The sequence below is a fragment of the Herpailurus yagouaroundi genome, unplaced genomic scaffold (assembly GCF_014898765.1).
Source record: "Herpailurus yagouaroundi ecotype Mexico unplaced genomic scaffold, PumYag 184, whole genome shotgun sequence".
NCBI classification, from domain to species: Eukaryota; Metazoa; Chordata; class Mammalia; order Carnivora; family Felidae; genus Herpailurus; species Herpailurus yagouaroundi.
In genome coordinates, this window is record NW_024412415.1 from 24,711,391 (window position 1) to 24,737,584 (window position 26,194).

General features: G+C 43.8%; 1 protein-coding gene across 1 annotated transcript in view; it reads right to left on the reverse strand.

The window, feature by feature from the left end:
* The window catches only part of MYO1E (myosin IE), a 218,401-nt gene that overhangs the window by 131,862 nt on the left and 60,345 nt on the right, over positions 1-26,194 (reverse strand). The gene's annotated exons all lie outside the window — the stretch shown is intronic.

Consider the following 26,194-nt stretch of genomic DNA (forward strand, 5'->3'; position numbering starts at 1 on the left):
GGAGGGGCAGAGAGAGAGGGAGACACAGAATCTGAAGCAGGCTCCAGGCTCCAGGCTCCAAGCTTCAGCACAGAGCTAGATGCGGGGCTCGAACCTATGAACTGTGAGATCATGACCTGAGCCGAACACTCAACTAACTGAGTCACTCAGGCCCCCCTAGATAAGCTACGTTTTGATGGCTGATCACTGCTATATAAACAAGGAAATGGATAAGACAGCCTGAACGTGATTATAGAACGTGCTGTGGACAGGAGGACCTCATCCAGCCCCGTGGCCTCCTTGGAGAGATGAAGCTATAGCCCTTGTAGGTTTACTGGGTTTACAACATAACACCAGGGGTGGCCTCTGAACACCCTGTGGCCTGCAGGACTTCTTTCACTCGGCACTTCTGTAGTGGGATCCCCCATATGTTTAGCTATGTGCCAAGTCCTGCAGATGGGAGCACCACGGTGGTTGCACTTGGGAGCTTCATGTCCATTGAAGGACACCTAGCAATTGACGGAAGTAATTCACGCAATAGTCAATATGTAAACACATGTCAAATGGGTGTTTCAGGAAGGTGGAAGACTTTTTGGCCCGAGGAAAGACAGAAATAATTTCCTGGAGAAGGTGCCATTGGTAGTGGATCTAAAATATGTTGAATGGCCAGAGAAGACAAGACAAGGAGGGCTATCCATTATAACCTACGTTCACTAGGGCAAGAATCTAATACATATGAGATAATGGCAAATGAGACATGACAAGATACTAGAAGATCCTTCCTTCCCTTCACAACCTTCATGCATCCTACTGAAGATGTCATGTGCTGCACAAGTGTGGTGAGCATTGACCTGAGTGAGACAGTTCCTGCCCCCTTCCTGGGAGTTCGCTCTTTGGGGAGTTTAGATAAAGGAGAGAAAAATTCTGAATAAGGGTTATCTAGAAAGGCCACATGTTCAGATGTAAAACTGGAATGAGAAAGGGTTCTTCAAGAGAAGGGAGGTGGAAGGAAACCAGATAAATACCATTTTAAATTTCACTTTTAAAAATTGTATAATTTGGGGCACCTGGGTGGCTCAGTCAGTTAAACGTCTGACTCTTGATTTCTGTTCAGTTCAGGATCTCACAACTCGTGAGCGTGAGCCCCACATCAGTCTCTGTGCTGGCAGTGCTGAGCCTGCCTGGGATTCTCCATTTCCCTCTCTCTGCTCCTCCTCGCTTGTGCTCTCTCTCTCTCCCTCAAAAATAAATAAACATTAAAAAATAAATAAAAATTGTTAAACGTTTTCTCTGTAGGAGTCATGGGTCCTTCATAAGAGCAATTCTAAGAGGCTCCGGCAAAAGCAGTTTTGAAAACCAGCCAGGAAAGACCTACCATAGGAAAGGTGTACCAGTGCCATGGGCTCAAGCCCTCTGGAAGCCTTAGCATCCATGTTGCCTTACAGAGGGACTGTTTATAGGATATATTTGGCTTTTGCAGAACCACATGCAGCATCAGTTCTACAAAACTACCACAGACCTCACCACACCTTCTTCCCCTTGTGGCAAAGCAGAAAGAGAGAAAAGGCACTGGCTGCAGCATGACTCACTGGATCTCAATCAAATGGCCACAGTCTACTTCCAACCACATGAAGATTCCCGGCCACTCCTGCCCTGCCTCTGCCCTCCCTTCTTTTCTTGATCATTCTTCTGGGCACTCACAAAAATTATTCTGCATAGAAAACTAAGGCCTCAGAGTAACTAACTGTTAGGTATGTTTGTTTCCTTTTAATCCCAATAAATATTCACCTACTTAAAAGAGGCCAAAAATTTTATTTTCTTTTTGAAAAATGTAAGCACAGTTTAATAATACAGAAGGGGTAGTAACAAGCTGTTATTTAACTTCTGCAAAGGACAAGAAGTGGACGGGTTCTGTGTCATAGTGTATGTGTTGGTACTGTTCCACAGAAATTGCCTTCTCAAGGTAACCCAAGTTGGCCTTTGTATCCAACCCAACTGTCTTTTCTGTCTCACTGCAGAGAGATAGATGGCTAGGTCTTTCCCATTTCAGAGGCAGTGTCCTCCTTCTGATGGCAGTTATTCCTCAGTAAAACAGGGCTCCTTGTGGAGTTCATTGACTCTCATAGTCTCAAACATCCCTTGACACTGAAGAGTCCCGTGTCTGGGTCTCCAGACCTCTACCTATAAAAGGGTAAGGAACCAACAATGAGACTGGGCAGTTACCAGAAGCAAAGCAATCAGCCATCTGATTTGTGGTGGCCGCTTCTCTTACTATTGCAATCAACTCTACGAGAGAGGGGTTGACATTCCCATGCTATGTAGACACAAACTGACTTCCCAATTAGTTTACAGTAAAGGCAATGAGTGAACCCAACTCTCTATGATTATGAACTCATTCAGACATCACGGTTTCTCCACATGGCCTCCCCAGTGACTTGACTGGATATTTCCACCTGTTAAGTTTAAGATGGCCACAGAAGGATAGACTGTCTCCAAAACTGATTTCATCATTAAAAAGACCTATAATCTTTGTTAATGACGACTTTCTCTTAGTATCAAAGACTAAAACACTCAAGTTATTTTTTATTTGACGTATTTCCTATATCCATTTGGTCACAAATACCTTTCCCTCCCCCTTCACCTCTGTGTCCCTTCTTCCCCCAGGCAATGATATGTGAACCCATTTAACTTTCACAATCATCTCCCATACTGTATATTATCATCTCTATTTTACTGATGAAAAAACTATAAATTGCCCAAGGTCTCTAACTGTAACTTTTCTGTCTTTAACACCCCCCACCTTACTATGCCTTTCTCCTTCCTCTTCCCCCATAACTGCCTCCCTGCCCTGCCCCCCCCCAAAAAAAAATTCAGAGGAGGTAGAGGGAGGGAGGAATGGTAGCTGGAAAGGGTGGGAGCAATCAGAACCTTTGGGGGACAACTGACCTGCTTGGATTGTCAAGGACAAGACCAGAACGCACCTGATAGGTAAATGAAAGCTGTGCTAGGGTTGGGCTAGGGCTGGGGTAGGGCCGGTCTGGGCAGTTCTAACACAGGGTGAGAACTTCATCAGGGAAACTGGAAACCAAACATGGATGCATGGGCTCTCACCCTACCCCAGGGAAGATTGAAAGTTCCCCACAGTGGAACAGAAAACTGTTTTCTGTTTATCTACAGGGACATCAGAGTTTAATCATAGCATGACTTTTCTAGATGTCTTTCTTGGAACATAGCTGTGGACAGGGAACAAGTGGGGAACACAGTGGGAAATAATTATCATTTTACAATCCTAGACAATGTTCCCAGAAGCAGAGGCTGAAAGTGACCTTCAGACCACAAACTACGGTGCTACGATTGCAAGACCATGAATTGTGTTTCTGGCGCAAATAACCTTGACCCCTTTGCTTCTTCCTCCCATTCCTGACTGGGAGGGAATGGGCAGGACTGGCCGCCATGCGTGCTGGGAGGAGGAAGCACAGCGATGGGGGCTTCCCTATCTGTTTGAGGAGGGCCATTTTCCTCAGATGGCAAACTCCTGGCTTGTCAGGATATGCCCTCAACAAGAGTCAACTTCCTTCTCTTTTGTTGGCTTCTTTTTGGGTGGGCAACTTCTTTTTGTCCCCATACTAAAAACAGGAATATTCTAAACAAGTAGGGGTACCTAGCAATTACACTTGCAACAGTCCTTGCAGAGTGTGGTGTCATTGTACAAAGGAAGGAATGTAGCTGCTGATATGCCAGCTAGGAAATAAAAACAAAAATAATGATGATGATGATGATGATAAAAGTTACTGTTTGCCCTGACAATTATTATAAATTATGAGTGAGATATTTCCCATTAGATAAGGATTGAGCGCAGACTTTCTTGGGCCCATATTTGGTTTCTAATGATGATTCAGTTTATTAAAAAGCAATGGAGGGGAGCCTGGGTGGCTCAGTTGTTTAAACATCCAACTTCTGATTTCGGCTCAGGTCATGATCTCACAGTTCATGACATGATCTCATGATTCCGCGCTGACAACATGGAGCCTGCTTGGGATTCTCTTTCCCTTTTCCTGTGCCCCTCCCCCTGCTCACATTCACGCATGCGTGCTCTCTCTCTCTCTCTCTCTCTCTCAAAATAATTAAAAAAAAAAAAAGCAGTGGATTCACATACAAGTTCTAGGAAGTGGAGTATATCCACGTTCACATAATGGCCTGGTTTGTTCCTCACATTTAGGACGCGGCACCAAGACATAGGAGTCCCTCACCCGGAGGAAGAAGCCTGCTCGCTGACTCTCTGACTCTCTGTAAAATGTGGAGTGTCACTAAGTGGTGTGTGTTTACCAGGGTGGAGACCAGGAAGAGCAAAGGTAAGGCAGGTCACAAAGGCAGCGATTATTCTAGCCTGAAACCCTACCTTCATTCAGCCCCGGGGTAGCCCTTGCCTGCCACAGCCATGGGGCTGCAGACATTCTCACCAGTGTGTCAGTGAGCATTTTTCTTCTTTGATTCATCCAGGAGAGAGGAGGAGACCATATACTGGGTAACTACAGTCTGCAACTCCCTTCAGACACCCAGAAAAGGGAGGCCATTAAATGTGCTGTGTAAACACCATAGGCCTAGTGTTGGGCAGGGCCTGGCTGGGAGGGGGTGATCATAAATACCTTCCACTCTTCCAGGAAGAGTATCCTGCACAGTATTTTTAGAGAGCAATGTGGGAACAGGTATCAAAATTCTAGTCACACAGACCAGTATATAAACAGTGACTTAAATAAAAATAAAACTCACACTCTGTTCGTCCCAGCAATTATTTTTAGGAATTTACCTCAAGATACACCAAGTATGTATGCTATGATGTACATACAGGCCTGCTTGCTGTCGCAAAGTCGCAAAGTTCGTGATGGAGAAAGTGGGCACATGATTCGGGGCCGGAAGAGAATATGGCAGCCCCTACAAAGGGGTTCTGGCAGTCATTAAAAGGAATCTGCTGGGGCGCCTGGGTGGCTCAGTCGGTTAAGCATCTAACTTTGGCTCCGGTCATGATCTCATGGTTCATGGGTTCGAGCCCCACGTCAGGCTCTATGCTGACGGCTCAGAGCCTGGAGCCTGCTTCAGATTCTGTGTCTCCTCTCTCTGCCCCTCCCCTGCTCACGCTCTGCCTCTCTCTCTCTCTCTCTCTCTCTCTCGCTCTCTCAAAAATAAATAAACATTAAAATCTTTTTAATAAAATAAAATAAAACAAAAGGAATCTGCTCATGGTGACATAGATCTTCAAATACCCACTTTATGTAAACAGCAACCTAGGGGCGCCTGGGTGGCACAGTCGGTTAAGCGTCCGACTTCAGCCAGGTCACGATCTCGCGGTCCGTGAGTTCGAGCCCCGCGTCAGGCTCTGGGCTGATGGCTCAGAGCCTGGAGCCTGTTTCTGATTCTGTGTCTCCCTCTCTCTCTGCCCCTCCCCCGTTCATGCTCTGTCTCTCTCTGTCCCAAAAAAATAAATAAATAAAAACGTTTAAAAAAAAAATTAAAAAAAAAACAAAAAAAAACAGCAACCTATATGTGGATTGAAGTACAGAATGACTGCATTTGCCTAAATTTTTTAAAAGACTTGTGTTTCTTTTCTTGAAAAATACACAAGTTTCCATTGGGAAGAAAGCCTCGGGTTTTTGGGACAAGGGTGACTTCTACTTTCCATTTTAAACTTTTCTGCAGTTCAGTTTTGTTTTGTTTTTTAACCCTATATGCATGTGTTGGTAAAATAACAAAATGAATAGAAATGTGGAAAATGATGCCACTATATTCGAGAATTTTCTGGAGGTGGGGTTGGGTGTTGACGGGGCTCTCCCCAAACTGGGATCATCACTGTAAGCCTGGGTTCTGTGCTGCTTCCAGATTTGAAAAGTAGGTTGAGAGATGTTGCCTGGATGACAAGATATTATCACATCTGTGATGGTTAGCTGGTCCATGAGCACAACAGGACAGCAGACCTGATTTCCAAAAAAAAACCTGGGACTCGAATACCCTCAATGTTTCAAGTGTGTTACCCTAACCAGCAGATAAACCATATTCTTATTGTGCACAATGGACAATGGGTAATGCTCTGGCCTGTTGTTCAACGGGACTTGTTTTTAAATGGGATTTTTCTGTCCTAGTGAGTCATAACAGGAAAGGAACAGAGCTCTCTGTTGTACTTTAATCTTTTAATTGACTGTCTAGGATTTCTACCTTTTGCAGTTCTGCTATTTGACTGGAATGAAACACTTCTATTGCAAATGATGGAAAAAACATCGACCCTAAATATTTTTTCCTCTGAGCTGGGCACTGTAAACCCACACTGGGCTTGCAATTGGTTTCAACTTCATGGAATTTAGACCACCCCCCCCACCACCACTATTTTAGTAATGTGAACATGTATGTTTGAAGCAAGCATGTGTGGGTATGTTGAACTGCAGTAAACAGAGTGCAAAGAAGTGTTTCTGGAAGAGTGGGGGTGGGGTGGGGCTGAGGCAGTCTATAGCCAACAAATACTCTCATTCCCTCAACGCTTGGGTTAAGTGGAACTTACATTTACTGAACACATAAAGACGTGATATTCTCACATGATCTCATTTAATTCTCACAGCCCTGCTGTTATGAACACTATAATCCCTTGTCAGTATTTTACAAGTGGTAAAGTGAGTCCTAGGATTATAATGTACCAAGTTGCTTGGAGGGGTGAAGGGACGGTACACTGGGGGTTTGGGACATAAAATATGGGCAGCCCTCAAAGAGTACAGAAGATATGCTCATTGGTTTCATTCATATTAAGTATATGTGACCTAACCAAGAGTTCAGAATTTGTATAACATTTCCACATACATGGTATCGGTTAATCTCTGTGACAAAGCGCCAGGGCTGACTTCCTTTTCTTTGTTCTTTCTGCTACACCACAATTCACTTCCAATACCGTCGTCAAGGTCAAATGTCGATAGATGCTGGCTCCAGGATCACTAGATCCAGCGGTCTCTAGCCAGGGATGGCCTGAGTCAACCTTCTGGAAGTGACTAGAGCAGACATAATTTATCATCCAAACGGGGCCACTCTGAGTGCAGAAGGGAGTGTTGTTAATAATAAAGCTGGAACATGAGGCATGAACTGGGTCTGTCTCGGGTTGCATGGCTGTTATCTGTGACCAACTTGATCTCAGAAAAGTCATGGGCAGCCTTCAAAGACAAGCCCTCCCAGCCAGTATCCTGTGCTACTTACCCACATATCTCTCAAGAATCGCTCAGCCTCTTGGGCCTCCGAGCTGACTGCTCAATAGAAGGAGGTTCCTGACATTACACTGCCCACAGGGGTTGCCATGAAGATCTCGAAGATCAAATAAGACTGACAATGACACCAACCCCCAATGCCTCTAGGTAGAGTTGGTTTTACATGATGACGTGATCAGGGGGCAAAAATTGTGGATGGTACACACCAGGCAGACAACGTTGAGTGGGGGAGGGGGAAAAGGTTTGTAAAAAAAAAAATAAGAGTTGGTAAAGTGCCCAAATTCTGTTTTAAATGTATATGTGATATTTTTATATAAAATATCTCTGTACAGAAATATGGTTGTTAAAATGCTGCAGGTGTTATATTTCTAAGTGTCCTTTCTGTATGGCTTTATTTTTCCACTGAGCATATATTTATAAAATGTACACACACACACACACACACACACACACACACATACCTGTTTTTAGGGAAAAAATATCAAATAAGGGATATGAAAGCACTTTGTGAAGTGAAATGAAATACACACACACACACACACACACACACACACACACACACACGACACTGTGTTCCATATCTTTGTTATTCCATGCCAGCTCAGACCTCCAATTCTTGCCATCTACTCCATGTTGCAGCCATAGTAAACTCTTCTTTATTTTTATTAAAGTTTGTTTGTTTGTTTGTTTATTAGTAATCTCTACACCCAGTTTGGGGCTTGAGATCAAGAGGCGCACGCTTCTCTGAGCTGCCAACACCCCAACTCTTCATTAAACAGCAATAGGCCGCCAGCAGGAAAAGAAATGGCCTTTCTTTTGTTTAGTCGGCCTGAAATGTTGCTTCCAAAGGACTATTTTCTTATCAAGGAACAATCGAAGATGTTTTAAATGAATAGTTAATACAGTTCATCAATTCCAAGATGCATTTTTTCATAGTCTAATACTCTGAAATTAGGATGTGTCTCTTTATTTTTAGGTAATCTTTATCCTCAACCTGGGGTTCTAACACACGACCCCAAGATCAACAGTCTCGCGCTTGACCAGCTGAGCCAGCTAGGTGCCCCAGGATATGTCTTTATAATCAGCATCGGGTCACAGCTTAACTGGCTGTGGGTTTTATCTTCTGGGTTTTAAATTTTTTTTAATTTTTATTTATTTTTTTAAATGTTTATTTTGAAAGAGACAGTGTGCGGGTGCACGTGATACGTGCACAAGAGTTGGGGAGGGGCAGAGAAAGAGAGAGAGAGAGAGAGAGAGAGAGAGAGAGAGAGAATCCCAAGCAGGCCCTGCTCTGTCAGCTCGGAGCCCAACGTGGGGCTCAGTCCCACGAATGACAAGATCATAACCTGAGCTGAAATCAAGAGTCCAAAACTTAACTATCTGAGCCACCCAGGTGTTCCATTGTTTTCTGGGTTCTTTTAAAGTGGAAAAATAAAATAATGATGACTCTGTTTCAACCAGTAGCATCTTTTGGCTTGATGACTTATGGCACATAACACTTATAAGGGGCCAGTCACCATCCTATGCCCTTTACAAATATTAAGTCACTGTTTAATACCGCCAAAGATATAAAATATTATAAAGATTTAGATCATTCTGGAAGCATCATACCATGTATCAATGTCATTTCAGGAACTACATGGTAGTTTTACTAGTGGGTTGATGACTGCCCAGTTCTAGAGGCTTTGCTATGAAAATGTTTGCAACAGCAAGGTAATTTCCTCTTCGATTTATAAAGGCATGTTCTGATTTATATCTCTTTCAACCTAAACGTTCCTTCAGTGTTAAGACCATTTGAAGCAAGAAGGTCCCTGCCCCTCTCCCGCCCCACCCCCATACATCGACCTTGGAGGGATTACAATGAGTTGTGACCTTTATTCACAGATGCTATACTCCAGGGCTTCCTAAACCCTTAACTACTTTCACAACTTTTCATTACCCAAGTTCCACCAGAACCATGCTTCAAATTTTTCTATGAACTACCCTTTTTAATTTGACTAAATCCTAAACAATCATCTCCATAAAATCACTAGTTTGGGGTGCTAGCTTTATTCCTTCTGTATATGTTAAAATAATAACGAAGATGTTCAATTTAAAATACACACTTTGGGGCGCACCTGGGTGGCTCAGTGGGTTAAGACTCTCAAGGTTAAGTTTCAGGTCATGATCTCCCGGTTTGTGAGTTCAAGCCCCACGTTGGGCTCTGCCCTAACAGTGCAGAGACTGCTAGGGATTCTCTCCCTCCCTCCCCCTCTCTGCCCCTCCCTTGCACTCATTACCTCTCTCTCTCTCCCAAAATAAACTAATAAACTTAAAAATAAAATTCACAATGTGGGGTTGTCCATACCCATCTCATCGTTTATCATGGTGCTATGTTCCATACATGGGGAACTGGCTGCCATTCTCTCTGGATCCTCTCCCACTAATTTTAAGTCTAGCCAAACAGAATTTAAATGGCTGCCCTTCTATTTCCCAGATGTATTGTTCTCTGTTGTGGAAAATCTCCAATGGCAAGACCAGATTCCCTTTTGGATAGTAGGTGAGAGCTTAGGTTTTGTTTTCACAAGTAGAAACTACTCTACTCTACCGAATGTCCTGCACTTTTCATCAGGGGTCCTAAGACCCCTCCTCTAGTCTCCTTTCCTCAGAAAACCCTCCAAACCACACGTGGGACATTTTAGTGGTCCCCCAGGGTGAGGGCTCATCGTGAGGTGGAGGAGGTAATTCTCTCTTGGGCACCTGCAATTTATCCTTTCTCTTTAGGGAAGCACTTCCTAGTATTACCAGCACTGCTCTTTTTGCCTCTCAGCCTCTAGGAAATCTAGAATGGTGGCTCTCTCTGCTTTGGGAGAACATTTTTCTTCTCACACAACCGTTACTTCTCATTACCTACCAGCACTGTTTTGAATATTTTATACATGATCATTTATTTGATCCCCACCACCTTACCAGTTACCAGGCAGGGAAACTGAAGCACAGAGAGGTTAAGTATCTTGCCCAGCTGCAACAGCTGGGCTTCAATCCCAGGCCATCAGGCTCTCGATTCTTTGCGTTTAACCATCATACCTACTGCTTCTTATATAATAAGGTAAGCGGCTGTTGGAAACAGTAATTGCTTTATTACTGTCCATGCTGCAACAGTCTCTTTCAGCTGCACGTGAAGCAGACACCTATAACTGGTATGGAGGACACCTTGTGCAAAGCCCAGCATCTGGGAGCCCGCAGAGCAAGCAGCCTGGCTCTAACAGGGCCCTGCACAAGTCAGAGAAAGCTCAGTGCCATGGAATCAGCGTTGGGAGCCCATCTGTTCCCTGCCACGTCCCCAGCATGCAGGGCAGTGCCTGGTGGCTCATCTCAGGACTAGGTGTATGTCACTGTGGCGACTATCAGTGGGGGACATAGGGGTTCTGAGACCAGAGTCTGCCCCAAGGAAGAAAGAAGTTTCCAAAGCTTTCCTATTGCCCCCACCTTGGTGATCAAAGGGAAGAGAAGTTGCCCCTAAAGACAGCTCTCCTTAATTGCCTGTTGTCATCCAGCGAGGGAAAAAAGGCTAATCTTGACCACAGGATGAGTACATTTCATGCTACAGAATAAAATGAATCAAAAGGTTGAAATCCCTTCATAAGACAAATGCTGGTATGACTTCTGTCACTATACTTCAATCAAACAAACGATAAAGATTCACACTCATGTCAGTCTTTCTTTGCAGCTGTGGGTCTGCCAGCTTGACAAGATCCTCAAGCACTTACCAGTCATTTCTGGGACCTTGGTGTCAACACTCCGTTTTCGAGTACAAAGGTTGGGGAATGCAATTCCTCTCAGTAATTCAGCCGTTGATTAGAATCAACAGACTTGAGCTTAAGGACAAGGTCTACCTCTGTGACCTTGGGCAAGGTCAGTTTCTTGGAATTTTATTCTCCACAATTAAGGCCATCTATTCAATACATAAACATGATCTAGGGTTTGTACCTCTACAGACAGGGTTTTCCTTAATAAACCAAGAAAAAATCTTATCAGACTAGGTGTCCTGATTTTGGGTCTGAAAATTATGGAAATAAAATGGGGGGGGCAACTGAACAATTTCTTGACACATAAAATGAACTATTGCTCTGTATCATGAAAGAAAGAAATCCTAATTTAAGTGTTGTTCTGAGGAAAAATAAATATGCAGAGACTTGCCAGCAGACTATAGCAGAGTTGATATCATTCGGATTAAAAATAGTCTCCCAGAACTCACTATCGTTTACAGCATCTTTCTATACTGATTGCAAAAGATGCATTATTTATTTCACACAAAATGGTGGTGGTACGACAACCTAAGATAACTGATTTTATTTTTCAATACTATTTAATTTTCTGGAAAATGAACTGTTTGGGCATATCTGAATGGGAAAATTCAATTTACAAAAAGGTTGAGGGAATTCTTTTCTTACGTATATGTATACATATTTTTTTTATTTTGGAGAGAGTGTGTGAATGAGGGAGAGGGGCAGAGAGACAGAGACAGAGAGACACAGAGAGAGAGAGAGACAGAGAGAGAGAGAGAGAGAGAGAGAGAGAGACAGAGAGAGAGAGAAAATCCTAAGCAGGCTCCATGCTCAGCACAGAGCTAGATGCAGGGCTCAAGCCCCTGACCCTGGGATCATGACCTGAGCCCAAATCAAGAGTCAGACAGTGAACCGACTGAGCCATCCAGGTGTCCCTACCTATATGTTTTTAAAGTCCGTGTGGAAACACCAAAAGGGTATAATGAGTAGGATTTTAAGTGGAGGCACAAAGGTAAGGTGTTAATATGTCATCTCCTACTTAGGGGTGCTATTTCAGGATGTGCTAAGAGAAGGATCTGGAATGTGATCAGGGGTGTCTCAGGGACACGGGCAGCCTTTGTCATGGATTAGCCATGGGACTACTAAATCCAGAAGTTGAGGTCAGGGGTGATGGGCACACCCTGAGCACCACAGTCACAAGCCAACACTGAACAACAACGTACAGAAGTTAGAAGTGCCTTCCAAGAATCTTCTGTTTTTGGCATGGGCACAACTGGACCCTCTGCTTGCCTGATCTATGGCACACTGATGCCATGTTGCTCTAGGGCAAAATGTAGTCAAAAGGCATTGCTCTAGCAGCTTTTCGGGTATAAACAAGGCATGTTTACTAGATCCAGAGAGATCTCGGGCTACAGAGAAGCAGGCTGATAGGAGAGGAGGGTTCTGTGGGCCTCCTGAGCAGACACGATCGACATCGAGGATCAGCGTCATCAAGGGTGCTGAAGGCTCGGAACAGCTCCAGGTGTGAAGGTAAAATACTCAGTCCCGTGTCTCGCTCCATTTCATCACTTGGCAGAGGACATATAACTCACCCTGCCATTTCTTTTCAAGACCCACACCTTGGACTTCAGGAAAGGATCAATGGGGCTGGGCTGATGGAATTTAGGAGGGGGTGAGGAGAATTAAAAGCCCCAGGGTAAACAGGAAAGCAGGCTGTGGTCTCCTGAAGCTCTGTTATCAGCTTACCTCTCAGAAGCCACACCCGGGACTGTCCAAGGCCAGCACAAGGGTGTGGGTGTCTGTGCAGCAAGGAGGAGCAGAGACAGATTTCATCTTGTATTTATGTGTCCCTTGACCCCAGAATTTCCAAGGGGCTTACCACCTACCTGCTGTGCACCCTCACTGTCAGTTCGGTAAGCAAGTCATGGGGATGAATTTGCAATAAAACCAGTCTGGGAGATCAGTACAGCTTCACTCTGAGCTTATCCGGACCCTGGTTATGGTGTCCTTCCAGGTTTGGGGGAGGCCACCCACAGGTAGACTTTGTCCTCCTCTGATCACCTAAAATCCTTACTAAAGGCTCGACTGCAAGCAAATACAAATTTCTTTTTCTTCAGATCTTTATTTATGTTTTTTGAGTAGGCTTCATGCCCAGCGTGGAGCCCAATGTGGGATTTGAACTCATGACCCTGAGATCAAGACCTGTGCTGAGATCAAGAGTCTGACACTTAAATGACTGAGCCACCCAGACCCCTTCTTCAGATTTTTAAAACTACAGAAATTGAGAAGGGAGGTAAAGAAAGGCAGAGAGAAAGAGAAAACCGACTTTCTGAGGGGAAGACATTCTAACAGAATAGAGGTCTTAGTACCCCCTACTACTAAGAGGACTTTTATTTATTTATTTTTTTATGTTATTTTATTTTTTTTCAATATATGAAGTTTATTGTCAAATTGGTTTCCATACAACACCCAGTGCTCATCCCAAAAGGTGCCCTCCTCAACACCCATCACCCACCCTCCCCTCCCTCCCACCTCCCATCAACCCTCAGTTTGTTCTCAGTTTTTAACAGTCTCTTATGTTTTGGCCCTCTCCCACTCTAACCTCATTTTTTTTCCCTTCCCCTCCCCCATGGGTTTCTGTCAAGTTTCTTAGGATCCACATAAGAGTGAAACCATATGGTATCTGTCTTTCTCTGTATGGCTTATTTCACTTAGCATCACACTCTCCAGTTCCATCCACGTTGCTACAAACGGCCATATTTCATTCTTTCTCATTGCCACGTAGTATTCCATTGTGTATATAAACCACAATTTTTTTATCCATTCATCAGTTGATGGACATTTAGGCCTAAGAGGACTTTTAAAGAAGTTAAGTGTTTCAAGGATATTTAGTAAAAGCAGCACTGTAAGCCTACCAATCTTTAAGCCTCAGTTTCTTTTTCTATAAAATGGGGATAATAACAGTAGCTACTACTGGGGGCTTTTGAGGGCATTAAGTAAGATAATGCATGGAGAATTCATATTACACTGTCTGGCCCAACACAAGTGCTAAGTTGTTAATAATAGTAAGTTGTCACCAGTAGCAAGTGAACACTGGGAGCCAGGAATAGTGCTCTGACTGGATATCTGATGTTCCAAGAAAACTGGAAAACTGTCGTCTCATTGGGCTGATAAGATAATAGCAGAGACAGGATTCAATAATGAAATACAGAATTTTTAAAGTTTCGTGATACTCAAGTGAAGTGTAATTGCACGATATGTGAATGGTCTGAACCCAGATTCTGAGAATAGGAATCTACTGTGGCAGAACAGAAGACAGTTGTTGCCCTGGGGCGCGTGGCTCAGAGCATGATCTCATGGTCTGTGAGTTTGAGCCCCACGTCGGGCTCTGTGCTGCCGGTTCCTGGAGCCTGCTTCAGATTCTGTGTCTCCCTCTCTCTCTGCCCCTCCCCCGCTCACACTCTGTCTGGTGCACTCTCTCTCTCTCATAAACAAATAAACATTAAAAAAAAATTTTCTTTTTTAATTTAAAAAAAGGAGAAGAAGAAAGACAGCTGGTGCCAGAGAAGGCACATAGGGGATTTAACAGGCTAACTAAAAAGGAAGCCTATAATGAAGAAGTACAGTAAGGACCACTTGAGTAACAGATTGGTACCTTATGGGAAAAAAGTAAAGGTGTTTAAACCAACTACAAAGGAAAAAAAGGTCAGGAACAGGCAGAATGCTTCTATATTCACATTCCAAATCCTACAATTTTAGAGCTAGAAGGGGCCTCGCCTATCTGTCAACCAGTCCAAGCTTTTCCTGTACCGATGAGGAATCTGAGGCCCGGGGAGGTGATTCGTGCCCGTGGTTCCAGCTACTTAGTTGTAGAAGTGGGGCTAGAACTTGGGTCCTCCAGCCTCCGTGCAGCACTTTGCAGCCCTCTGCTGCCAACCACTCTTGAGCAAACCTGTAGCAAAGGTTTTTATCACCCACAGAGGTTCTGGAAAGAACAAATAAGTCTAGGCATGTAAATATTTGAAATTTCTCAAATAATAAACATTAGCATTTGTGAACCTTGACCCTCTGGCAAACAGACTGTATGAGGGTCACTTGTGTCCATCCAGATATTAAATATTTGAAAAATTAAGATAAACATAAATAGAAGTTTTAAATTTGCCTTCCAGGGGGTTTATCATGCATGCAAAAGTACAGAGATCGCACAGTTTGAGGACCACTTTCCTGGGACCCCTTGCCTTCCACAGGCCTCTGTTTATGGGCAGTGGGGAGGGCTGGGAGTGGGGAGGGGAAGTCCTGGCATTGGCTTAAAACTCAGAGGCAAGTAGGTAAAGGAGAAAGGCACTCTCCAGAATATGGGAGGGAAATGTCAGCAGAAATTGGAAAGCTATAATCTAACTAGCGATCTCTGGCTGTAGAATTCTATGGTGCCCCTTCCAGTAGGAATTTTTGCTGCCGGAATCACTAAAATTGAAAACAAAACACAACCTAACCATGTCTGATGTGATTGTGGGGCATGGGTGGGTCACAGCAGTTCACTGTTCACAACACCATAGAAAATCCAAGAAATCCCATTGCTTACTGTATTCTGCAAAATGTAATATAGCATCCAAAAGGCAACCCATGCCATCAAAAGGTGTGATCCACAAAGCTTCGGGAACAGGGAACGGGCATTGCTTTTCTTGAGCACCTACTATGTGTTAAATACTATGTTAGGTGCTTTCTCTCACTTGGACTCCAAAGAACTGTAGAACCAGTGAGGTACTCTGATCCCCAGGTAACAGATGAAAGACTTGGCCAGAGAGAGACTCATGGAGTCCAGATCCGTTCTCAGGTTTGGTGGGTTTAGGAACCCACAGGAGCTTCCATGGAGGCTATGGTGGAAGACAAAAGAAGATTTCCACACTGTGAAAATCCCTCCAGGGAGACCCATCACCCAACGGCAAGGTTTCAGGTGCAGCACCGAACACTGCCCTTAGATCTCACACGGCAAGTTGGCTGAAGGATCGCCTTGGCTGTGGAACAGAGATCGCCACTCTACACATTTTAGGGGCATTTTAGGCACACTGATAGGACTGACGTGTAGTAGGATAACGGGTGCTGTGAGAAGCCTCAGTGGAGCTGGGAGGCCAGAGGGTTGGAGCTACCTTGTGACACTGGGCCTCTGCCTCTGCCTCCTCTCCTTCAAAGTACTCCTCATAGCCTGCTTCAAACACAGAGCCCCACACCTGGGTCTTCAGTAAGGGCAGGCTTCTCACTCACTGTTCTTTGGGGAATAGATGCTGGTCTCCTTCTATGGCAAAGGTGCTTTTTACCACAATGAAGACACTCAAATATGTTAAAAATAACCCCACAGAAATTCTTTCTGAGACAAAACAGGCAAGACAAATGTTAATTGCCAAAACAGTCACCAGTAGGGAGCCGCGGGAGGAACATACTAGAGAGCTTCCCAGGTCTAATGGCATGTCACCTTCAGCCCTGCAAAGTCAAGAGCGGACAGCAAACTCTGATCTTGTTTATAGTGTGGACAGGAATGGGAGTCAAGGGGGCTGGGACTAACACCCAAATGATCCCAAAGCAGTATTACTAAGAAATCACTTTAGACAAAGAATTGAGACCAAGTGAGACCTGCTCTCTGTGTTAGGTAGAGAGTGCCCACCCAGTTATGGAGAAAACAGTGCACTCAGTTTTGGGCAGGGCAGTGAATAGACAATGGAGATCAACATTACCACCTCACAAAGAGGGTTGTGCTCAAAAACTGCCAGCCAGACCCCAAGTGGATTTGCAAACACATTTGCATGGTTTCTGGTTGCAAAAATGCTGAGAAGATTTGTCTACACTCTGCTCCCAAGGGCACAAAAATCCCTTTCTACCTGAGTCCCAGACCCAAAATATGAGGACAAGTAGCACCAGAGGTCCCAATATGCTCTCCCTGGCTGTGACCCCTTCACTTCCTGGGAGTGGGGCCAAAAGCACAGTATTACTTACTGATCAAATAGCTGATACCCTAAGATACCTGGAAGTGACCACACTATCAATTAGGGTTCACTGGAACCAAAAGCAAAACGTTTCATGGTTTGTTTGATGAAATTTGGCTTTAAGGTTCAGAAGTAGCTGCTGGTTTTGCATATACAAGAAAAGCTCATTTTGAATTTTTTTTCAATTCAGCGGAGCGAGAGCACAAGGTTAGGCAAGAGAAATAGCTTGAAATCCTGGGAAAGATAAAAGGAAAATGATTTAAATTAAACATGCGGGAAACATTAAAGAAGAGAAAGACATAAGACAACCCTAGAGATCTAAATATACAACTTAAGAATAGTTGTTTGATCATCGGGCAAGCGTGTGAATAAATAAAATACTACAAACGCTCTAAAGGAAAAAAAATTAAGAAAAAAGTTTCCTTCCGACTTCCATTCTAGGAAAACCACAGTTTTTTTGTTTGATACAACTACAGTTCACATGCCAGACGGCTATATTCAGCTTTGAAAAGCCTATGTAACATTCTCTAGTTAAAAAAACAGTAAGTGAACCAATCATTGCCTGTCGGTGGGTAAATTTTGTTTGGTGGGTGGCTTTGTTTTGAGTGGGTATGAATAAAGGCAAGGGTGATTTTATTTAAAAATTTTGGAAGGCTCAGTCAGTTAAATGTCCAACTTCGGCTCAGGTCATGATCTCAAGGTTTGTGGGTTTGAGCCCTATATCGGGCTCTCTGCTGAAAGAGTGGAGACTGCTTCGGATCCTCTGTCTCTCTGTCTCTCTCTGCCCCTTCACCACTTGCATTCTCTCTCAAAAAATAAATAAACAAAAAATAAAATAAATTTAATTTAAAAAAATTAAAAAAATTTTTTTGTAATTTAAAAATTTTATCCTTAAAAAACAAAAAACAAAAAAACCCCGTGGTGGTTTTACAGGATTCAGTTTTTTTTTTTTTTAAGTTTATTTATTTATTTTGAGAGAGAAAGAGACAGTGCTAGTGGGGGAGTGGCAGAGAGAGAGGAGACAGAGAATCCCAAGCAGGCTCTGTGCTATCAGCACAGAGCTGGATATCGGGCTCGAACTCACGAAACCATGAGATCGTGACCTGAGCTGAAACCAAGAGTCAGACGCTTAACCGACTGAGTCACCCAGGCGCCCCCAGGACTCAGTTTTGAAGAGCGGTTTGAATAGTTTCAAACATATTCAATTGGCGTTTCCCCGATCTGCAAATAAAAGTCTGTATCGCCTTTTCTTGTTTTTTTTTTAAATTTTTTTTTCAACGTTTATTTATTTTTTGGGACAGAGAGAGACAGAGCATGAATGGGGGAGGGGCAGAGAGAGAGGGAGACACAGCATCGGAAACAGGCTCCAGGCTCTGAGCCATCAGCCCAGAGCCCGACGCGGGGCTCGAACTCACGGACCGCGAGATCGTGACCTGGCTGAAGTCGGACGCTCAACCGACTGCGCCACGCAGGCGCCCCTGTATCGCCTTTTCTTAAAGGTATTTCTGCAGCACTTTCTGGCTATGAGTTTGTACACTTTCTGTCTGTAGAACTGTCATTATTATTTAAACTTCCATAAAATGCACCTCAACTGGCAGGCATGTGAGGTGTGAAATTAAAAGTGTATTCAGGAGGAATAAAACTGAAGCTAGGCACCAGGATGGACAAGCATGCACAGTGTTAGAGATGGCGATGTGAGGTCTAAAACAATGTGTCGTTCCTCTCTATTCTGTTTTGCCCCATTGTGTTTTGAATAGACTGAATCACTGCCCAGCTTTGGGGCCCAGCCTCTGAAAGGCCCCATTGTAAGGGATATGCTTTCCCCCAGCAGAGTTAAGGTTGCTGTAGTAACCTTCACTATGAATTTCCTCACCAGTGGGATGAAAATCTCAACTGAATTGTGACATTACTATAGTTACAAACAAGACTGCAAAATGAGCATGGGTCTACCCATTTAGAGGGTCTTCTCTTATCTGAATATAACCCACTATCTGCTGCCTGAGTCATCCACAGAGCCAAAGAAGGGACTGAATTTCTAGAAGTCGGAGAAGTGAACCTGTAAACCATAATGGAGGATCCCTCCCATTGGTGTGCAAGAGGTGGGAAACCAGGAGTGTGCAGACCAAGGCATGAACGACTTCAACCACGTGGTTGCTGGGTTAGGAGAGCCACTTTTCTGGTGCTGAGCAGGGAGGCATGGGTATCCATGGTCCAAATGCTACAAGCAAAGAATAAGTCTACACTTTGTTTGGAAAACCAACTCAGGATTCAGCAGTGCCCCTTTTATTCCTTCAGGGAAAAAAAGGCAGAAAGCAATCACCCCAATTTACCAGACATACTAAGCTGGAGTGAAACCCCTGTCCAGTAAACTCTATGGATGGCTCACTATGTAGCAAGCAACATTCTAAGCTATTTACATGTATTAACTTACCTAATTGACCCAACAAGCCTGTAAAGTCAGCATTATTATTAACCCCCATTTTTTTTTAAATGTTTATTTATTTTTGAGAGAGAGAGAGAGAGAGAGAGAGAGAGTGAACAAGAGAGGAGCAGAGAGACAGAGAGAGAGAGACAGAATCCAAAGCAGGCTCCAGGCTCTAGCTGTCAGCACAGAGCCCGACATGGGGCTTGAACCCACAAACCATGAGATCATGACCTGAGCTGAAGTCAGATGCTTAACCAACTGAGCCACCCAGGTGCCCCAAACCCCCATTTTAAGGATGAGAAACCCCAAGAACAAAGAAGTTCTATCAATACCAGTGAGTATTCTCCTGCAAGAACCTATACTCATAATCTCTTTTTTATTGAACTTGTCCACATCAGGCATTGGGTGTTCAAATCTGGAACTCTGGAGCTTGGGAGCAAGAAATGGGCCAGGAACATCAATTTAAGAGTCCTTCATTGGCTATAAAAGCTGTTGCCATAAGGCATGCGTGAGATTTCGCAAAACAGGAAGCAAGCAGGAGATAAGAAAACCAAGGATAGGAAGCATTTCATCCATTTGTTTGTGTGTTTGTCCACCGATTCATTCATTCATTCCAACAGTTCTGTGCCTACTAGGAGCCAAGCACTGTTCTAGGTGCAGGGATAACACCTGCAGACTTACACAGACGAGGCTCCTATTTTCATCAAGCATACTTTCATTGGTGAGGCAGAAAATCACGAGGATAGATAGGAAGGAAAAATAGAAGCCGCCAAGGAAGGCCAGAGGGGCAAGGCTGAGTACTTGGCACCAGAGACAGGAAACAGGCGGCCAAGATGGAATCCCCATCAGAGGGTGCAGCCCGGGTCACACAGAAAAACCATCCGCCTTCCAAAGGAAACAGGCCCAACGACTGTAGTCGGGTCCCCATCCGATATGAGAAATTACGCCCCCTCTACTGTGTCTATTGCTTCCAGTCCTAAAGTAACTCTAGGAGGCAGGCAGGGAGCAGGCATAAGGATCTCGGCCTGGACAGACTGGTAAACCTTTCTTGATACTTTAGGGGGAGTGGTAAAGATGCGGGGAGGGCAGAAGAGCAAATTTCCAGTTGGGCTCATCAGCCTTGGGGAACAGGCTCTGTGTTCTCCGTCTAGCATGATAATGGCTATGTCACCCATTGTGGGATATTATTAAGCTGGGCTGTGAGTGTCTCCGTGTGCTGTGTCTCGCCTACTTAGAAATAAAGAGGGGGCAGGAGGAGGGAACCAGAACCAGCAGCAGAGCTAGACTGCTTTTAAACCTAGAGACAGGGAGAAAACAAGCAGCTCTTTAAAAACACAATTTCTAAGCTTACTTAAAGGTAGCAATTCCAGCCGAAAAGCCTCTGAGCTTGGTAATACACCCCCCTAGAGAAAGGGCAAAATTATCAAGGCACGGAGAAGAAGGAGACTTCAGGCTGTGGATGAAGGCGCTGCTCCATGCCAACTTCTAAGTGAAATGAGGAATTACAGTAATTCAGCCCACAGTGATTTCCCGTTTTAACCGATGTTTCCTGTTTTCTATGCTGGGCATCATAAGGATATTCAGAACCAGACCCAGAGTTCACAGGCCGCCCTTTCACTGGGCTACATTCTTTTCTGTTCACTCATTGCATTATGTGCAACATTACAAGCCAAAACCGATCTGGTTTCTTACTGACCAATTTGCGACCACCATTACTGGTGCTGAGAGAACACACAGCTCTGTGGGGGCGAGATGGGGTTTCTAGAAGAGCCAGCTTGCCTAGCAGCTCCCCAGGCTGATTGCCCTTGAAATAGAGTTGGGACCTGCTGGATGCAGTCTCCACAGGAATCGTCCACATCTGGTTGGGAGGATTTGATTCAGGAGTCAGGATGGGGGGCAGAAAGGGGACAAAAATATCTTTCCTGCCCTTTCGGCAGATTGCTGACCCATCCCAGCATAGACGGACCACTGGATTTTCTGTTCATTTTGTTTATGATCATAGAATAACAAAAGTATGTTTTTTTTTTAATCTTTATTTATCATGGGGAGAGAGAGACAGAGTGCAAAGAGGGGAGGAATAGGGAGAGAGGGAGACACAAAATCCGAAGCAGGCTCCAGTTTCTGAGCTGTCAGCACAGAGCCGGATGCAGGCATTGAACTCACCAACTGCGAGTTCATGACTTAGATGCTTAACCGGCCTGAGCCACCCAGGCACCACACAGAAGTATGGTTTTTCGAAAAACTTTTTTAAAAATAATTTTGCCATTTCAGAAAAGTTACCAAAAAACACACAAAGGATTCTTCTACTTGTTACCAATTTGTAACATTTTGCCTCCCTTGCTTCCTTTCTCTCTCTCTCCCTCTCTCTATATATGTGGATTTTTTTAAAATATAAACCACTTAAAACAGCTTGTATACATCATGTCCTATTGTTCCTTAATACTTCAATCTGTATTTCCTAAGAAAGGAATTTTCTTATATAACCAAAGTAAACAACCTCAGGAAATGTAACATTGATACCATACTTTTTATCCAAGTCAATATTCCAGTTTCATCAATGATTCCAATAATGTCCCATGACAAGATTTTTTTTTTGTTTGGTGCCAGATAATCATGTATTGCATTTAGTTTTAATATTTCTCTAGTCTCCTTTAATTTCTAACAGCTCTCCAGCTTTCCTTCATCCTTTATAATACTGACATATTTAAGAAATCAGGCCAGATAGCTGCAACTTCTTACTCAACACGTCTCCAGAGCAAGAGAAACAAAAGCAAAAATGAACAATTGGCACTTCATCAAAATAAAAAGCTTCTGCACAGCGAAGGAAACAATCAGCAAAACTAAAAGGCAACCGACAGAATGGGAGAAGATATTTGCAAATGACATATCAGATAAAGGGTTAGTATCCAAAATCTATAAAGAACTTCTCAAACTCAACACCCAAAAAACAAATAATCCAGGGAAGAAATGGGCAAAAGACATGAATAGACACTTCCTCCAAAGAAGACATCCAGATGGCCAACCGACACATGAAAAAATGCTCCACATCACTCATCATCAGGGAAATACAAATCAAAACCACAATGAGATACCACCTCAATCCTTTCAGAATGGCTAACAACAACAGATGTTGGTGAGGATGCAGAGAAAGAGGATCTCTTTTGCATGCTGGTGGGAATGCAAACCCACCAGCAGCCACTGGGGCAGCCACTCTGGAAAATAGTATGGAGGTTCTTCAAAAAATTAAAAATAGAACTAACCTATGACCCAGCAATAGCACTACTATGTATTTATCCAAGGGATACAGGTGTGCTGTTTCGCAGGGGCACATGCACCCCAATGTTTTTAGCAGCACTGTCAACAACAGCCGAAGTATGGAAAGAGCCCAAATGTCCATCGACAGAGAATGGATAAAGATGTGGTGTCGTGTATATAAATAAGATGTGGTGTGGTGTGTATACACACACACACACACACACACACACACACACACACACACACACACAAAATGGAGTTTTACTCAGCAATCAAAAAGAATGAAATCTTGCCCTTTGCAACTACGTGAATGGAACTAGAGGGTATTATGCTAAGCGAAAATAGAGAAAGACAAATATCATATGACTTCACTCATATGAGGAATTTAAGATACAAAACAGATGAACATAAGGGAAGCAAAAATAATATAAAAACAGGGAGGGGACAAAACAAAAGAGACTCTTCAAAATGGGGAACAAACAAGGGTTACTGCAGGGGTTGTGGGAAGGGGGTGGGCTAAATGGGTAAGGGGTTGGGGCGCCTGGGTGGCGCAGTCGGTTAAGCGTCTGACTTCAGCCAGGTCACGATCTCGCGGTCCGGGAGTTCGAGCCCCGCGTCAGGCTCTGGGCTGATGGCTCAGAGCCTGGAGCCTGTTTCCGATTCTGTGTCTCCCTCTCTCTCTGCCCCTCCCCCGTTCATGCTCTGTCTCTCTCTGTCCCAAAAATAAATAAATAAAAACGTTGAAAAAAAAATTAAAAAAATAAAAAATAAATGGGTAAGGGGCATTAAGGAATCTATTCCTGAAATCATTGTTGCACTATATGCTAACTAACTTGGATGTAAATTTAAAAAAATAAATTCAATAAAAACAAACAAAAAAAGAAATCCGGCCAGATATTTTATAGAATTTCCCTCAGTTTGGGTTTGTCTGATGTTTCCTCATAATTAGATTCAGCTTTTGCTTTTTTTTTGCTAGAATTCTGGTCAAGTGATTCTGCGTCCTTCTCAGGGTATCACGTCTGAAGGTACATGATGTTTGTTGATGTTTGTTGGTGATATTCGTGTTTATCACTTGGTTAAGCACTGTCCCATTTCCCCACTGCATAACTGCTATTTTTCCTGTTGTGAGTGCCAAGCAACATGTGGGAAGATACTTTGAGACGATATAAATATCCTGTTCCTTATCAAACTTCGACAACCAACTTCGAGGGAATTAAAACAATTTTTTATGTTTATTTATTTTTGAGAGAGAGAGTGCGCGCACACGTGCGTGGGGAGCAAGGGCAGAGACAGAGAGGGGGACAGAGGATATGAAGAGGGCTTTGTGCTGACATCAGCAAGCCCGATGTGGGGGCTGGAATCATGAGATCATGAACCATGAGATCACGATCTGAGCCAGTCGGATGCCCAATGGACTAAGCCACCCAAGCACCCCCAATGGAATTAAAATTTTAAACCCAGTTACTTGGCATTCAGAGAGAATGCATTACTCTCACATACTGAGTATTTCAGAGACAGACAAGGTGTATGGAACATCTATGTGGGCTTCTCAGAGACATGGTAGCTGGTTTCCTCACACCTGCTGGATTCCAGGTAGGCTGAGGTTGCTGGGTGGCTGTGCTCCTCCTCTGTGACAAGTTACACCTCCACAGGACATGAAATAATGCATTCCTAGAAGCTGAACTGAAAACCAGAAGTATGAGTCAAGCTGATTGTTAATGGCCCAGACAGCACCATGGAAAGAGGTGTACAAGGAAATCAGGTCTGCCCATATGCAATGTTATTACATGAGGGATGTTTATCTCTGGTTTCCTTTATCAGTGTGCCTATGAGCCTGCTCCCCCCTCCACACCCACCCCGCCCCCAATCCCAACCCTCCTCTCTTTAGCTCCAGTGCTGTTGAATGAGTATCTGTCTATTTGGATGGTGGACTTGGAGGAAGTTCTTTTGGACCAGAAAGCTTGAAGCCAGGGAGAGACAAGTGGGTTGGGGGTAAAGAACAACGTGAGTAAAAAGGATGAAGTCCAACCAGTCAGTTCAAAGAGGCTGCCAACAATTGTTCCTCAGCCACAAAGAAGGAAGACCTTTATGACCGACCTTAGATTCCAGACATTCTTGTTCCCACAAGGGAATCTGCTACCACCTGGGATAGTCCTCAAACATTTTCTTTTTGCTAATAACTACTGTGTGGAACTATTACCTCAGAGGACTTTGTTATATAAGAGCAACCAGTAGATGGCCACTTCCACAACCAGAGCTGAGACAGAGCCTCGGAAAGAAGCCCTGAGCACTCTGTATGGCAAATTATCACAGACATACAGACCAGTGAGCTTATCTGGAGACCAAAGATTCTCCTTGCCCTGTCACTATTATAGCCTGGTGCCCATTCCTGAAAGGTATGTGTAAGTTAGTGATTTTAATAGCTGCTTCTGAACCAACACTAGAAAAATGAGCCTTACGCTTTCCAGGTAAAAACTTCATATCTAAGATTCATTTCTCCTCTCCTAGCTAGAATAATGAGATATAAAGTATTGCTAGCGTACTCTGGAATTCTGAAGGGTTCATAAACATAAAGAAGAATTGGCAACAATGATAGTAATTTCATTTTATTATTATTTTTTTAATGTTTATTTTCGAGAGAGAGAGAGAGAGAGAGAAAGAGCAAGAGAGGAGCAGAGAGAGGGAGACACAGAATCCGAAGCAGGCTCCAGCTTCTGAGCTGTCAGCACAGAGCCTGACGTGGGGCTCAAACTCACAGACTGCGAGATCACGACCTGAGCTGAAGTTGGGCGCTTAAGCGACTGAGCCACCCAGGCGCCCCAGGGATGGCATTCTTTTAATAACAACTCTACTCTGTGGTCTTTTTCTTCAACCATATCCTATGATTTTACTGATTCAGTCATTTAACCCAGGCAACAACATCTGTGCTGGGGACTGTGCCAGCCCCTGAGGATATAAGAGATACAGAGGCTTACAACTTAATTACTTAAGTCTGCAGTTGTAGTCCTAGCATGAAGAATGACTTGTGTTGACATAAGATTCCGTTCTTTCTTCACATAAAGATACTGAATGAGCTGATGACTCCTAGGAAGAATGTCCGTGCAGTTCACACCTAACTGCAACATATTACCCTGGCTGCCAGGTAAGCTGAGAAGACATGAGTTCACACAAAGCATTGATCTTGATCTTCGTTGACAAGTGAATTCCAACCTGAATGACCCCATTTTAAGAACGCTGTAGTTAATTTCATTTTAGAAACACCAGCCCAAGTTCTGTCAGACAATGATTAGTGAGACATCATTTATTTCATTTCAATTAAGTTGGTTAGATTTTCCCTAAAAATTAGTGGGTTTTTTTGCGGGGTGGGGGGAATGCCTGGATGGCTCAGTCGGTTCGGTTCAGCATCTGACTCTTGTTTTTGGCTCAGGTCATGACCTCGCAGTTTGTGAGTTTGAGCCCTACACTGGGCTCTGCACTGACAGCACAGAACCTGCTTGGGATTGTATCTCCCTCTCTCTCTGCCACTCCCCCACTTGCTCTCCATCTCTCTCTCTC